This window comes from Lissotriton helveticus, chromosome 5_1, assembly GCF_964261635.1.
Source record: "Lissotriton helveticus chromosome 5_1, aLisHel1.1, whole genome shotgun sequence".
In the NCBI taxonomy this organism is placed as follows: Eukaryota; Metazoa; Chordata; class Amphibia; order Caudata; family Salamandridae; genus Lissotriton; species Lissotriton helveticus.
This window is the reverse complement of record NC_136065.1, coordinates 1,640,022,398-1,640,036,454: the sequence shown is the minus strand read 5'-3', so window position 1 is coordinate 1,640,036,454 and position 14,057 is coordinate 1,640,022,398. Positions and strand designations below refer to the sequence as shown.

Genomic DNA, 14,057 nt, shown 5'->3' with positions numbered 1-14,057 from the left:
TAATTCACAGAATCAGGATTTGCTAGTTTTTTTGTAGACAAAGTGCATTATGAGAATTTCGTCTGATTTTTGAAACCTCCACATTCACACATGTGGTTGTAAGACGTGTGGATGTCCCCGCGTGGCCCCACCTCTAAAATGTAGTCAACACTCATAGTTCATAAGGTAGTGGGCCTTCGAAAAAAAAATGAGTTGATAGTTTCCAACCCTGGAAATACTTGCAAAATTACTCCTTTCCAGGGCAGGAGTAAGTGTGATTTCAAGCTGGGGCTTGGGGCAAATGTTTTCCCCACTCAGAAGAAACAAAATAAAGTTGCACGAGTTAGTAAACATTTGCAACAAATTTCAAAATAGTGTATTTTCCAACTAGTGGAAAAACAGCAATTACAAATGTTATGTATGAGGGTGCCCAGGAGAAGCTACACCTGACACAGTTTTTCACAAGGACTCCTCTTGAACCTTTACTCCAGTCCTAGGAATAAACCCACAGAAGCAAACTGCAACCCTTTTAACTTACCTATTATCTTTAGGAAATCAGGGCGTTACATTGCAGGTCCTCAAATCTTTTTTTGCTCTGGAGACATTGAAGAACAGACACTGAGCGTTCAAAATTAAAGGTGATGGGAAACATTTTATTGCATTAATTAATACAAGACTTGGGAACACTCCTCCACCTTGAGGAGACACAGGGCTTGACATACCTGCAGTGTCCTCATGGGTGTGACCCTTCGCGTACCTTTGATTTCAGGAGAACAAGATGTTATAATCAGGTTCAGACATTCAGTGTAACAAAGTGCAGTGCGACGATTGGAGAGCAGGGCTGAATCTACATTTCAGAAGTTGCTTCCAAAACATGCTACAGTGCTGTTCTTTATTTATTTGTTTTTCTTACTGTGAACAGACTTTCTTGCCCGGAGGCAGGGCCAACGATGACGTAGGCCAAAGAACGCAGAGCTCAAGAGTAAGTCCATCGATCCTTCCCTTTGCAGTTGAAACCTGTCAATGAACCGGTTTCCCAGTCGCGAAACCGGTTTCTCAGTCGCGGTCAGTGTTATGGCACAGCCTGGCAAAGGATGTGTGTCCCTTGATCTCCAAATGACAGGGGTTAGAAGCGGTGTCCTTTCTAGATACCAGAATGACCTCACAGTGTGCGTGAGTGCTGCTTCTTCAGGAGGACGTTTCGACTTCCATTTGTTTTTTTCCAGGCTTCTTCAGGGCTCATGAGCCTGATTCCTGGAGCTTGGCCTTTGCGCACGCCAGTGCAGCACACAGAATAGCGTCCACGTTGCTGGCGCTACCTGTCCCCTTGGCCACAACGTCAGAGCCACCAGCGCTTCCTTCCATCTGCCCGCAGACCTCCAGGGCCCAATCAGCTGCTGATAACCTGTGCACTGAGGCCTAGAACAGATATGAAGAGAAGAGATACTGCTTTGAAAATTGTGGATACCATGTGAACACACCTACTACTGCTATCCTAAAGTGTGCCTCTGATGCACTTTGCACTTGAGCACCCTGGGATCCCTGCATGGTTACATCAGCAGCACTAGCCTCGTGTATACTGCTTGTTTATTACCTGTAAATAGGAGGTTAATCAGTGGGTTATTGGTCCTATGCAGAGGTGTGAGTTTGTTACCTGTTTTTATTTGTCAATCATGGTCCAAGATAAAATAGTAAGTTAGTGCACCTATTTTTTTCAGAGAGTTACTTGACGTACAGCACAGGGGTGTGTTGAATACATTACAGTTGTCAGGTTTCCTCAGTGTGAGATAAGGCAGTGGGTTAGTGCACCTGCTGCAGAGAAGTTAGTATAACTGGAGGCAATTATTTAGGTATCTGCTGGAAAACATCAAACTAGGGACGAAAAGATGCACAAAAAAACAAGCAAGGCAACAAGCCTTCTCCATATCTGCACCCATAATTAAGGATGACCACCCCAAAGCTGCTCCACATAAGTAAAGAGTGGAAGACACCTCTTTGAATTACACTACATCACAGTGCGGTAGTAGTAGATAGACCATTGCTTTCAGAGACCATCTACTCCTCCAATCATACATTGAATGTATCATTTACCTTTGACCTTGTGCAGTGCTCAGCTGCCTTTACGCTAGGTTCACGCAAACACCACATACATCTATGATAAAATAACTGCTACCATGCCCATCTGACCCTACAGGTCATATTTTGTTTGTGTGATGAACAAGAGCTCAGGGTGTAAAGTGCCTGCCACACAATTACAGAAGATCTTCAGGTTACACACAGACCAAGTGCATCATTCCATCGCCTGCAGAGATATCTTTGTAAGTTGCAGCCACTCATCATGGGTGTAGTAGGTAAGATATTCTGGAGAGGTAAGGCGCCAACGGCCAGATGTACAAAGGTTTTTTTGTTCACAAATGGCCAGATTTGCAAAATCGGTTCGTTTGCGAATGAAAAAAGGCCTTTTCCAATGTACAGAGGCCCAATGTGCGATTTATTAACCTATTACTGAGTCGCAAAGTGGGTTTGCGATTTTTTTATCAGGAAAGGGTGTGTTTAGGGCATCTCTTCCAAATACCGAATCGCAGTGGTATGTGTGAATGTTTTGCAAACGAAATGCGGTCACAAAACATTCGCATTTTTTATATTTTATTTATAATTTTCAAATAACAAACATAATGCAGTAGTAGTTGTCAATTGTCATACAAGATATGATAATGTGGTCCATATCATAAACTTACATCAACCACGCAGTTTACAATAAAGTTGATCCTGGAAGCTACTTCAAGTAGGTGGTAACCCATTCGTAAACAGGAAGGGGTCCACAGGGGACCAGTTCTCATTTGTGAACGGTAGCGAATTTTTTTTTTAAAAGAGCTTCAAGAACACGCCGGGCCATGCAAAACAATTGTTTACACATGCTATTGTTGATAAATGCCTACACACGCTAATGTTTTTTTAATTGAAATGCTGCTGGAAACATGAAGCGGGTGTCCCTGAAGAGACCTTGGGAGCGAGAGAGGAAGGCGATAGGGCAGAGCAGCAAATGGCTGCAAAAGGAGAAATGAGGAAGTGTCGCCGCCTGTTTAAGGGAAAGGCCGTGTTTGTGTGCTCATAATGCGTAGCGGGATGGGAGAAGCAAAAACAGCTTTAACCCGTTCCGTGCTTCTGTCGGCCATTGGCCGACGGCAGCACTACCTCCCCAGTGCTGCCGTCGGCCAATGGCCGACGCGGCCCCGCCCGTTTTGCGGAAGTGCCGCACTTCCGCAAAATCGCAGCCGCAGTTAATGCGTTAAGGAATACTTGAGTAGACCAAAAGAGAGGCGGCTCCGCTTCAAAAAAGTTGGTTTACACATGCGACTGTTCAAAAATAGAAATGCCTACACCCGCTACTGTTTTTAAAATACAAATGCTGTTGGAAACATGAAGAGCGGCAATGCCGTGTGGGGCAATGAAGGAGGGGGAAGTGCACGGAACAGGCACCCTCGTGAGCATCTGTTCAGTCAAGGTTGGGAGGAAGTGTGTAACTGTGCTTGCAGCGTAACAAACAGTACTGCTGACTTTGGCCCTGGGGAACTAGGTTCTAGTCTTGCCGTGGACTGTAGAAAACATGTCTGTGATAAAAAATGTAATTAAACTTATAATAATTATTGTTAAACAATATTAAACAATACCACCAAAAGAAAACAAGTGGGAAGTGCACCGTGCCCTGTGATGCAAAAGTGTGTGTGCTAATGCAGGAGGGGGAAGTGCACGGAACAGGCACCCTCAGAAGCATCTGATGAGTTAGAGTTGGGAGAAGTGCGTAGCTGTGCCTGCAACGCCAGCTACCACGAAAAAGGGATTAACAAAAGAGTGCTTCGAAACAGTAAGTACAATGTACAGAGTAATGTTACATGTGAAAGGGGCTGTCCGATTGGGAGGTAACAACAGAAGCGAGGGAGGTATTAAACAGGAAGAATGAGGGACTACCAAAAAAATAAACCAACAAACTTACAAGAATTCTGAAAGACACGCAAGGAGACAATAAAATGTATGGACGGAACATGGACGGAGCTTAATACAGCAGGTCTCGAAGAGATAGCGCAAGTGCTGCCTAGGCGAGACCAAAAAATTAAAAGAACATTTTTCGATTTTCTTTTTTAAATGCATCTCGTTCTCCTTTAAGGAAAACAGGCTGCATTACAAAAAGTGCTTTATTGAAAAGCAATCACAGTCTGCTGACCCCAGTAGGACACAATCCCTGTGATTTTTGCGATTTCCAATGTGTCGCAAACCGAGACCTACCTCATGAATATTAATAGGATAGGTCTATTTCCGACCTACTGGGAATTGCAAAATGTGTTAAAAACACAATGGTACATGGGTGTTTGCGATTACCAAATAGCGAATCGCAAACATTCACAATCTGATAATCGCAAACCATACACTACATCAGTAGTTAATTTGTAAAACACAAATGAGAGCTGGGGCTCTCGACAGGAGGCAGCTTGCACCAGCCCATTTCTCTTGGTAACACAGCCTAAAACAGAACCATGAAAGGGGAGACAAGATGTGGCGTAATGGCCAGAGCTGCCAACTTCAGAGCAGGAGAATCAAGTTCGAGTAAATATCTACAAAGCTCACCCACCGACCCATTGCCGACTTGCTGCGGACCGAGAATTTTTATTGATCGTGGATGTCTCACCTCCCTATTGATTCTCTTCTCTGACATTTAGACTCTTAATCAGGTCACGCGATTTGAGATATCTTCTGTTGAGAAGGCTTTCGGCCTCTCTTCATATTTTGAGCTCTCCATTGAGATCGAGCAGTATCCTGAAAACTCTCTCTTATTCCCTTCAACAACTTGTGAGGACCTGTATTTCAGCTATGCAAAATTGTTTTTGATCATTCTGGACTCGGTCCCAATATGAGATGCTACGGCTTTACTGCAAATAGCTATGGCTTGAATACATGTACCTTCATTGAAGTGGTTAGATGTAACTAGATCAGTTCCTCAATTTACTTGCGAGCTTCATAGAGATTTAATTTGTTGTCTATCTTCTCAAATCAGATGGCTGATGCCGTTGTATTCTGAATACAGATAGTGCCCTGGAGAAGGTTGTGTTCTCCTATACTTTCGGAGTGACTTTACCGAAACACGCGTCAGCACATTTTCTGGCTCTGTTATTTTCATTGAACAAATACCTGTGTACATTAAATTACATAATTATATAATCAATTGCAACTGTAACCCCTGTCAAACACTCAGTGAAGTGTCAATTTATGTTAAATGTGATATATGTTGTAATGTACTGTATAATCACAATAAAAACAATTAAAAAAAGAAAAAAAGAAAAATGTTAATATGTAAAAAAAAAGTGAAAAAATATTTTGTTCATACAATTGTGTGTTTTAACTTCCAATCTGGATATGTACTCTTGGTGTCAAGTATGTTTGGGTATGAGTGTGTTATATTTCCATTTTGTGTAGTTTTTCATGTGCTTCATGTTTATTTACTTCACGGTGGAGCTCGCGTATATATGAAAACTGTTGTATAATAATGGAAATATAAATATTATTAGATGATCATGTACACTATTAGAAATACTTTTGTTACTGATGATGAATAAAATGCAAAATGATTTGATCTGACTTATGATTTATTAGTGTTGGAGATGTACTGTCCTCTTTTTAAGGAGAAGTTGTGTGTTTCAGTTCTGTTACTCAAATCACTAAATCTACCTGTGCCTACCAGGTGTCCTTAAATGGTGCTCATGAAAAGCAACGGAGTTGATGATTAAGTCCCAGTGCTGAGCACCGGAAACCACAGGCTCAAATTAAACACTGCACAACGTACATCTTGCCCCTAGTGTGTAGATTTAGAGAGCATCATAGGTTAAAGTTTAGCTCTCTGTGCATCCATAGGAGCAGGTAAATAGGTTCATTCTGAAAAACTGCAACAGGAAGGGGAGTGTGCTTCCTGCAGCCTTTATCTGATGCCAATCATTACAGCTAAGGTGTACGATAACCTGTGAGTTCCGTGTACCACAGGAGGATAGAAATAACCTTTCTACTGCATAATAAGAGTCAACAGGTTAATGCACCTGCTGTGCGTGGGACACAGAAAGAGACCTGGTGTCTCGTGGTGAACCTATGTTTTGGCATTAATGGCGGTCGCACATAGCCTCATTAACCCTACACCTTGGCACACACCATTCCTTTTTTGCACTCCTTTTTACTCACAATGGCATTACTGAGGGGGATTGTGCACTTGGTGTGTCCCACAGGCGGGTTGAGGTCAACTCTCATGCAGCTTCACTTCTGCCCAAGCCCAAGGGAAGGCAGTCTTGCTTGACAAAGGTACGCGGCCATGGTGTCGGAAGGGCAGATTCACTGAATTTGGGGCTCCCAGGTGTAGCATTAAGTAGCACACGAGGCCAAATCTCTTGTGGCTCAAACAGATGTAGGGTATTAACCCCCCATCCCCACCAGAAGGGTCTCACTGCTTACAAATGACCAGATCAGCATTTTAAATATTATTTAACTAAGAAAGGTCAGATGTCATCCCCAAGTCCACTAATACCTAAACAATTACTATATATGTATGGGGGTCTGCAAACTGAAAGATTCTAGAAGTTCAGTAAGAAGAATCAGCCAGGACCATCCAAGACCACACCCCGTCAACCACCACCAGACCCACCCACATCACTGTGGTGGCACCAGACCCACCCACTTGACTGTGGAGGCACCAGACCCACCCACATTACTGTGGTGGCATCAGACCCACCCACAATACGGTGGTAGCACCAGACCCACCCACATTACTGTGGAGGCATCAGACACACCCACATTACTGTGATAACACCAGACACATCCACATTACCATGGTGGCACCAGACCCACCCACATTACTGTGGTGGCACCAGACCCACCCACATTACTGTGATAACACCAGACACACCCACATTACCATGGTGGCACCAGACCCACCCACATTACTGTGGAGGCACCAGACCCACTCACATTACTGTGGAGGCACCAGACACACCCACATTACTGTGGTGGCACCAGAACCACCCACATTACTGTGGAGGCACCAGATCCACCCACATTACTGTGGTAGCACCAGACCCTTACTACATCCCCGTGAACATCAGACGCGCCCCGACCCTGAAAACGTTCAGGAAGGACCTCAAGACCTGGAACGAGCTCCCTGTAAACATCAGACGCTCCCCGGCCCTGCAAACGTTCAGGAAGGACCTCACGACCTAGAACGAGCTCCCTGTGAACATCAGACGCTCCCCGACCCTGCACACGTTCAGGATGGACCCCAAGACCTGGAACGAGCTCCCTGTGAACATTAGACGCTCCCCGACCCTCAACACGTTCAGGAAGGACCTCAAGACCTGGAACGAGCTCCCTGTGAACATCAGACGCTCCCCGACCCTGCACACGTTCAGGAAGGACCTCAAGACCTGGAGCGAGCTCCCCGTGAACATTAGACGCTCCCCGACCCTGTACACGTTCAGGAAGGACCTCAAGACCTGGAACGAGCTCCCTGTGAACATCAGACACTCCCTGACCCTGCACACCTTCAGGAAGGACCTCAAGACCTGGAACGAGCTCCCTGTGAACATCAGACGCTCCCCGACCCTGCACACGTTCAGGAAGGACCTCAAGACCTGGAACAAGCTGCCCGTGAACATCAGACGCTCCCCGACCCTGTACACGTTCAGGAAGGACCTCAAGACCTGGAACAAGCTCCCTGTAAACATCAGACGCTCCCAGACCCTGCAGATGTTCAGGAAGGACCTCAAGACCTGGAACGAGCTCCCTGTGAACATCAGACGCTCCCCGACCCTGTACACATTCAGGAAGGACCTCAAGACCTGGAACGAGCTCCCTGTGAACATCAGACGCTCCCCAACCCTGCACACGTTCAGGAAGGACCTCAAGACCTGGAACGAGCTCCCCGTGAACACCAGACCCTCCCCGACCCTGCACACCTTCAGGAAGGACCCCAAGACCTGGAACGAGCTCCCTGTGAACATTAGACGCTCCCCGACCCTCAACACGTTCAGGAAGGACCTCAAGACCTGGAACGAGCTCCCTGTGAACATCAGACGCTCCCCGACCCTGCACACGTTCGTTCAGGAAGGACCTCAAGACCTGGAGCGAGCTCCCCGTGAACATCAGACGCTCCCCGACCCTGTACACGTTCAGGAAGGACCTCAAGACCTGGAACGAGCTCCCTGTGAACATCAGACACTCCCTGACCCTGCACACGTTCAGGAAGGACCTCAAGACCTGGAACGAGCTCCCTGTGAACATCAGACGCTCCCCGACCCTGCACACGTTCAGGAAGGACCTCAAGACCTGGAACAAGCTCCCCGTGAACATCAGACGCTCCCCGACCCTGTACACGTTCAGGAAGGACCTCAAGACCTGGAACAAGCTCCCTGTAAACATCAGACGCTCCCAGACCCTGCAGATGTTCAGGAAGGACCTCAAGACCTGGAACGAGCTCCCTGTGAACATCAGACGCTCCCCGACCCTGTACACATTCAGGAAGGACCTCAAGACCTGGAACGAGCTCCCTGTGAACATCAGACGCTCCCCAACCCTGCACACGTTCAGGAAGGACCTCAAGACCTGGAACGAGCTCCCCGTGAACACCAGACCCTCCCCGACCCTGCACACCTTCAGGAAGGACCTCAAGACCTGGAACGAGCTCCCCGTGAACATCAGATGCTCCCCGACCCTGCACACGTTCAGGAAGAACCTCAAGACCTGGAACGAGCTCCCTGTGAACATCAGATGCTCCCCGACCCTGCACACGTTCAGGAAGGACCTCAAGACCTGGAACGAGCTCCCCGTGAACATCAGACGCTCGCCGAGCCTGAACAGGGTCAGGAAGGACCTCAAGACCTGGAACGAGGTCCCCGTGAACCTCAGGCGCTCCCCGACCCTCCACACGTTCAGGAAGGACCTCAAGACCTGGAACGAGCTCCCGTGAACATCAGACGCTCCCCGACCCTGCACACGTTCAGGAAGGACCTCAAGACCTGGAACGAGCTCCCTGTGAACATCAGACGCTCCCCGACCCGGCACACGTTCAGGAAGAACCCCAAGACCTGGAACGAGCTCCCGTGAACATCAGATGCTCACCGACCCTGCACAGGGTCAGGAAGGACCTCAAGACCTGGAACGAGCTCCCGTGAACATCAGACGCTCCCCAACCCTGCACACGTACAGGAAGGACCTCAAGACCTGGAACGAGCTCCCTGTGAACATCAGACGCTCCCCGACCCTGCACACGTTCAGGAAGAACCCCAAGACCTGGAATGAGCTCCCGTGAACATCAGACGCTCCCCGACCCTGCACAGGGTCAGGAAGGACCTCAAGACCTGGAACGAGCTCCCTGTGAACATCAGACGCACCCCGACCCTGCACACGTTCAGGAAGAACACCAAGACTTGGAACAAGCTCCCTGTGAACATCAGACGCGCCCCGACCCTGCACACGTTCAGGAAGGATCTCAAGACCTGGAACGAGCTCCCTGTGAACATCAGACGCTCCCCGACCCTGCACACGTTCAGGAAGGACATCAAGACCTGGAACGAGCTCCCTGTGAACATCAGACGCTCCCCGACCCTGCACACGTTCAGGAAGGACCTCAAGACCTGGAACGAGCTCCCCGTGAACATCAGACGCTCCCCGACCCTGTACACGTTCAGGAAGGACCTCAAGACCTGGCTCTTCGACTGATGCGGAGCGATTGATTGATTGATTGATGACTCACGAGAATCAGGTTTACATTTAAATGAGTTTTAATGAATGTAGTTTTATATGTTAAATTGTATGATTTTATCTTTTGTACAAGCATGGGCACAGCTGGCAGAAATATTACTTTTTACCTTAATGGCAGTGTCGCCTGTAATAAGAATGTGGTACCCAGTCAACCCCCAACCCCACTCCGTGCTCCCCCGCCCACACACACACCACGTCATATCTGTGGATCCAATGTATAGGTTGGTCATCTGTGGGCCAGGTGCAGAAACTCAGCTAGAAACGTAGTAATATTAGAGGCACTGATTGGCTCTCTCTGGTGGGCCTGATCCATAACACCACAGTAGGGGGGAAATCCAGACGCGAGCCATTGTGGGGACAGTTTCTGGGAGCACTGTCTCTTTAAAGCTCTCTTGGACAGAGCCCAAGCCCTGCACATGTTCACTCCTTCTTCAACATTAATCTATAGATTTTAAAATGAGTCTGTGCTACCTGTTTTTGTTCTTATCCTGCTTCAAATGTCTAAAAAATGCCACCCATTTGTTGATCTCATCCAGTGGAACTGCGAATGTCAATAGTTGATAAAACCCTATAAAAAGTGTTGAATCATTAATAAGTGTTATTTAACTTAACACGTCCTTAGCATCTGATGGTGCCAGAGCTCGGTGCTGCCGTGCTGGTCCGACAGGCTTGTGTGATTGGCTCCTCGACACTACGTCATGCATGGGCTTACAAAGCATGAAGAGGGCTGTAGGGTTCCACTGCATGAACAACGCCTTACCTTGGATACCTGGCATGCACAAAAGACCTTCCCAGAATCCTGCTGGCTGAGGAGCAGGACTGAGGCTGCTGGGAGCTGCTCACACACCTGGTTCACCACCTTCATCAGCGCCTAGAAGTGGAGAAAGAGGTGGACAGGCGCTTGGTTACTAGAACTTGGAAACAACATTCATAAAACTCTATTTATTTATTTTATTTATTTGGTGTTTTATATAGCATGAACATGACCCTATGAAAAGGTAGTAGTGCGCTTTACATTTACATATCTTTAAACTTAGAACTACACTTGCGACATGTGAATTTAGTAAAAATAATCAGTGTACAGCGAGTTGCTAGAAACAGTTATAGATAATGGTTAGGGGACAATGTGAGTAAGCATATGTGTGAGCAAAAAGAGTCCTCTGATCAGAAAAAGTCTGCTGAAATTATGGAAGGAATTTGCTCATAAGAAAGGATTTGGCTTTATTTTTGAAAGCAGAAATGGATTATATATTTTGAATGTTCCGGAGAAGTGTGTTCCGAATTCTTGGTGCTGCACCAGAGAAGGCTCGGTCGTAAGTTCTTTTCTTTCGGAAAAAAAGGCCGGTTTCAGTAATAACTCTCCTTGACTCCGGGATACTCGGCATCCTCCCGATAGTGTGATTTTCTGGGCTAGGTACACTGGTGTTTTGTAGTGTATCGCTTTGTGGGTGATACAGGCCATCTTTATTCATATTCTTGCTTCGTAAGGCAGCCAGTTGAACGCTTTCAGATGAGGGGTGATGTGGTTGAATTTTCTGGAGCCCGTTATGAGTCTTGTTGCCACATTAAGACAGGCTTTTAGTGGGGCTGTTGAGATCTTGTGAAGCCCGGCTAGAGTTGTGCAACCATACTCGATCCTTGATATGACTAATGCCTGGACAGCTATATTAAGGTCTGAGTTATTTATGAAAGGTTTCAGTTTTCTGAGGTAGCTTAAATGGACACAGGCGTTTTTTGCCGTGTTAATGTGTGTTAGCATGTTCAGGTTTTGTCTAGCATAATTCCAAGGGACCTGGTTGAGTCTACAAGCCTCGGAGTATAGTTTAGCGCCGTGATCAGCATGGTCCACTCAAGATATTTGTAGCGCTTTTCTGGGGGGAGATCAGAAGGAATTCCGTTTTATGCGGGTTAAGCTTGAGGTGATTACTAGTTAGCCAATGGACGGTTCTCCTAAGTTCCTGGTTCATGGTTCATGATAACGATCTCTTCTAGCGACGTGATCTTGATATAAAGCTGTGTATCGTCTGCATACATGTAGAAGGAGATGTTTGCCTGTTGTAAGATTTATGTTAGTGGTTCTACGTAAAGATTGAATAGAGCAGGGGATAGTGTTGAGCCCTGTGGTATTCCAATAAGATTTTTAGATGAAGCAGATAATGATTGGTTCACTATGAATTTTTGCGATCTGTTCTCTAGGAACGAACAAACCACTTTAGGACTGTACCCTTAAGCCCCATCCTTTTTTTCAGGTGTTCCAGTATTTTGACATGGTTTACAGTGTTGAATGCCGATGAGAGTTCGAGCAGGATTAGGGGACGGGTTTCGTTGCGGTCAAGGGCAAGAAGAGCATTGTCCACGATGTGCAGAATTGCTGTTTCGGTGCTGTGGTTTAGTCTAAATTCAGCAGTTTGAATTCAGAGATATGTTGGCTCAGCTGTTGATGTGCACATTTTTCCAAGACCTTGGCTAGCATGGGAATGTTTGTTACTGGTCTACAGTTGTTGAGGTCTTGTTGAGGGATTATCTGTTGTCTCTTTTTAGGATTGAAGTAACTTTCCCTGTGTTTAGGCAGTCCGGTAATGAGCCTTGCGATAGCAAAGCATTGATAATCTTTGTCCATGAAGGGATGAGCAGATGGTTTATTGTAGACCAACAATTTGCAGGTAGAGGAAATGATTGTTTGGTTTTATTGTTGATATAATCTTTGCAATGTCTGTGTTAACGTAAGGCTTGAATTCTGACCATAAAGCATTATTTTTTAGGCATGTCCGGAGCTGGTTGATATTGTGGTTTAGTTGGGGTGCTCTTTTTGATCAAGGGGCACTCCGCTACCTTTTTGAGCTCCACCTCCATGGATTTGGCTTTGGCTGTAAAGAGGCCTTTCTGGCTTGTCTTAATTGGATTAAATGGGCTGAAGCAGGGTGTTGTTGCCATTTCTGCTCTGTTAATCTGAGTGATCGTCTTTCTTCATTGAGGGATCCATTAAACCAGGGTTTTTTATCTTTGTCAGGGATCCTTTTGAGTTTTAAAGGGGCTACAACCTCTATTATGCTCTTCATAGTATTATTGTAGTGTTCCGTTAGGTCAGTGACGTCTACCAGGTGATTAGGAGGTTGCAGATCTTTCTTTCATATAGTGCTGACAAGATCCAGACAATCAGAAACAAACTTTAGAAAGAACTAAAATGGATACATAAGAATGCAACAAGCTGAAAACTGTTCTGAAACCAACAATAAAAAGAGCACAAATCATGCCTGTTTATCAAGTATGTTTTTCAACACTTTGGTAATTAACTAAATGGAGATTCAACAACGTGAAACAGTCAGACTTGTGGTCTGTTTTGTTTCCATTTTCATCAAAATTTGACACATACTGTTAGATGGTCCTCTAATTGGCACATGTGCACTCGAAGAGCACCTGTCACCCAGCAGGGACCTCACCACAAGTTTACCTCTGTGACCTTAGGATGCCACTGTTTACCTCTGAGACGTCACTTGGGTACTCCGGTGATCTTACGGCACCCCTGTCACCCAGCAGGGGCCTCACTACAAGTGTACTCCTGTGATCTTATGACACCCCTGTCGCCCGGCAGGTAGGCCGCTGATCAAAGCATCTGTGCCCCCTACACAACTGGGTGCTTGTTCAATGTTCAGACCCAGTCAAGGATGCTCGACCCTAAGCGTCGCTTTCTGGTCTAGATGCTTGAGTGTCTAAAGATAGGAGGGGCTTTCAAAACTGTGCCCTCAATTTATTACACGAGCCCACCTGGAATCAGGGAAATTAAAACACACAAAGAACAAAGGTTCTGAGTAAAGAGACCAACTGGGCGTGAAAAAATGATCAATCTCTGGGAAAAAGTAATGTTAACTATGAGATTATCAATAATCACAGTAGATTTCCTTATAAACGTAAATAAACAAACACTTTCACTGCCTCATAATAGTGCTCAGGTGATCACACAGTGGATGAAGGTCCGAGGAGTGCACAGTGTGTGTGGTACAAGTAGTAATGGGACAGCAATAGTTTTACTAAAAGTCCAAAATTTAGGCCATAAGGGCTCACAACTCATATCAGTTCATTAACTGTTTTTTCCAACCGCATTAGTATTAGGTCTGAGCGGAACTCGCGGAGTTTCTAAAAAACTCTGCGTGATTCCGCGCACTGGCAGAAATGGATACGTTGTGCTGCTCGCGCTGTAATGTAGCTCCGGGAGTTTGATCCGTGCTGAAAATTCAGCGTGAACTGCACCACGCGGCATCCCGAAGGGAACAGCTTCTCGAGTTGATTAT

At 46.2% G+C, this 14,057-nt stretch overlaps 1 pseudogene across 1 annotated transcript in view; it reads right to left on the bottom strand.

Moving 5' to 3' along the window:
- Window positions 1-611: 611 nt before the first annotated feature.
- LOC144755677 (alanine--tRNA ligase, mitochondrial-like) overlaps window positions 612-14,057 on the bottom strand; it is a 191,697-nt pseudogene continuing 178,251 nt past the window's right edge. The window contains exons 21-22 of the transcript XR_013594951.1: window positions 10,529-10,639; window positions 612-1,398 (exon numbers count right to left, since the gene is read on the bottom strand). The product of XR_013594951.1 is annotated as an alanine--tRNA ligase, mitochondrial-like (transcript). The remainder of the gene's footprint in view (window positions 1,399-10,528; window positions 10,640-14,057) is intronic.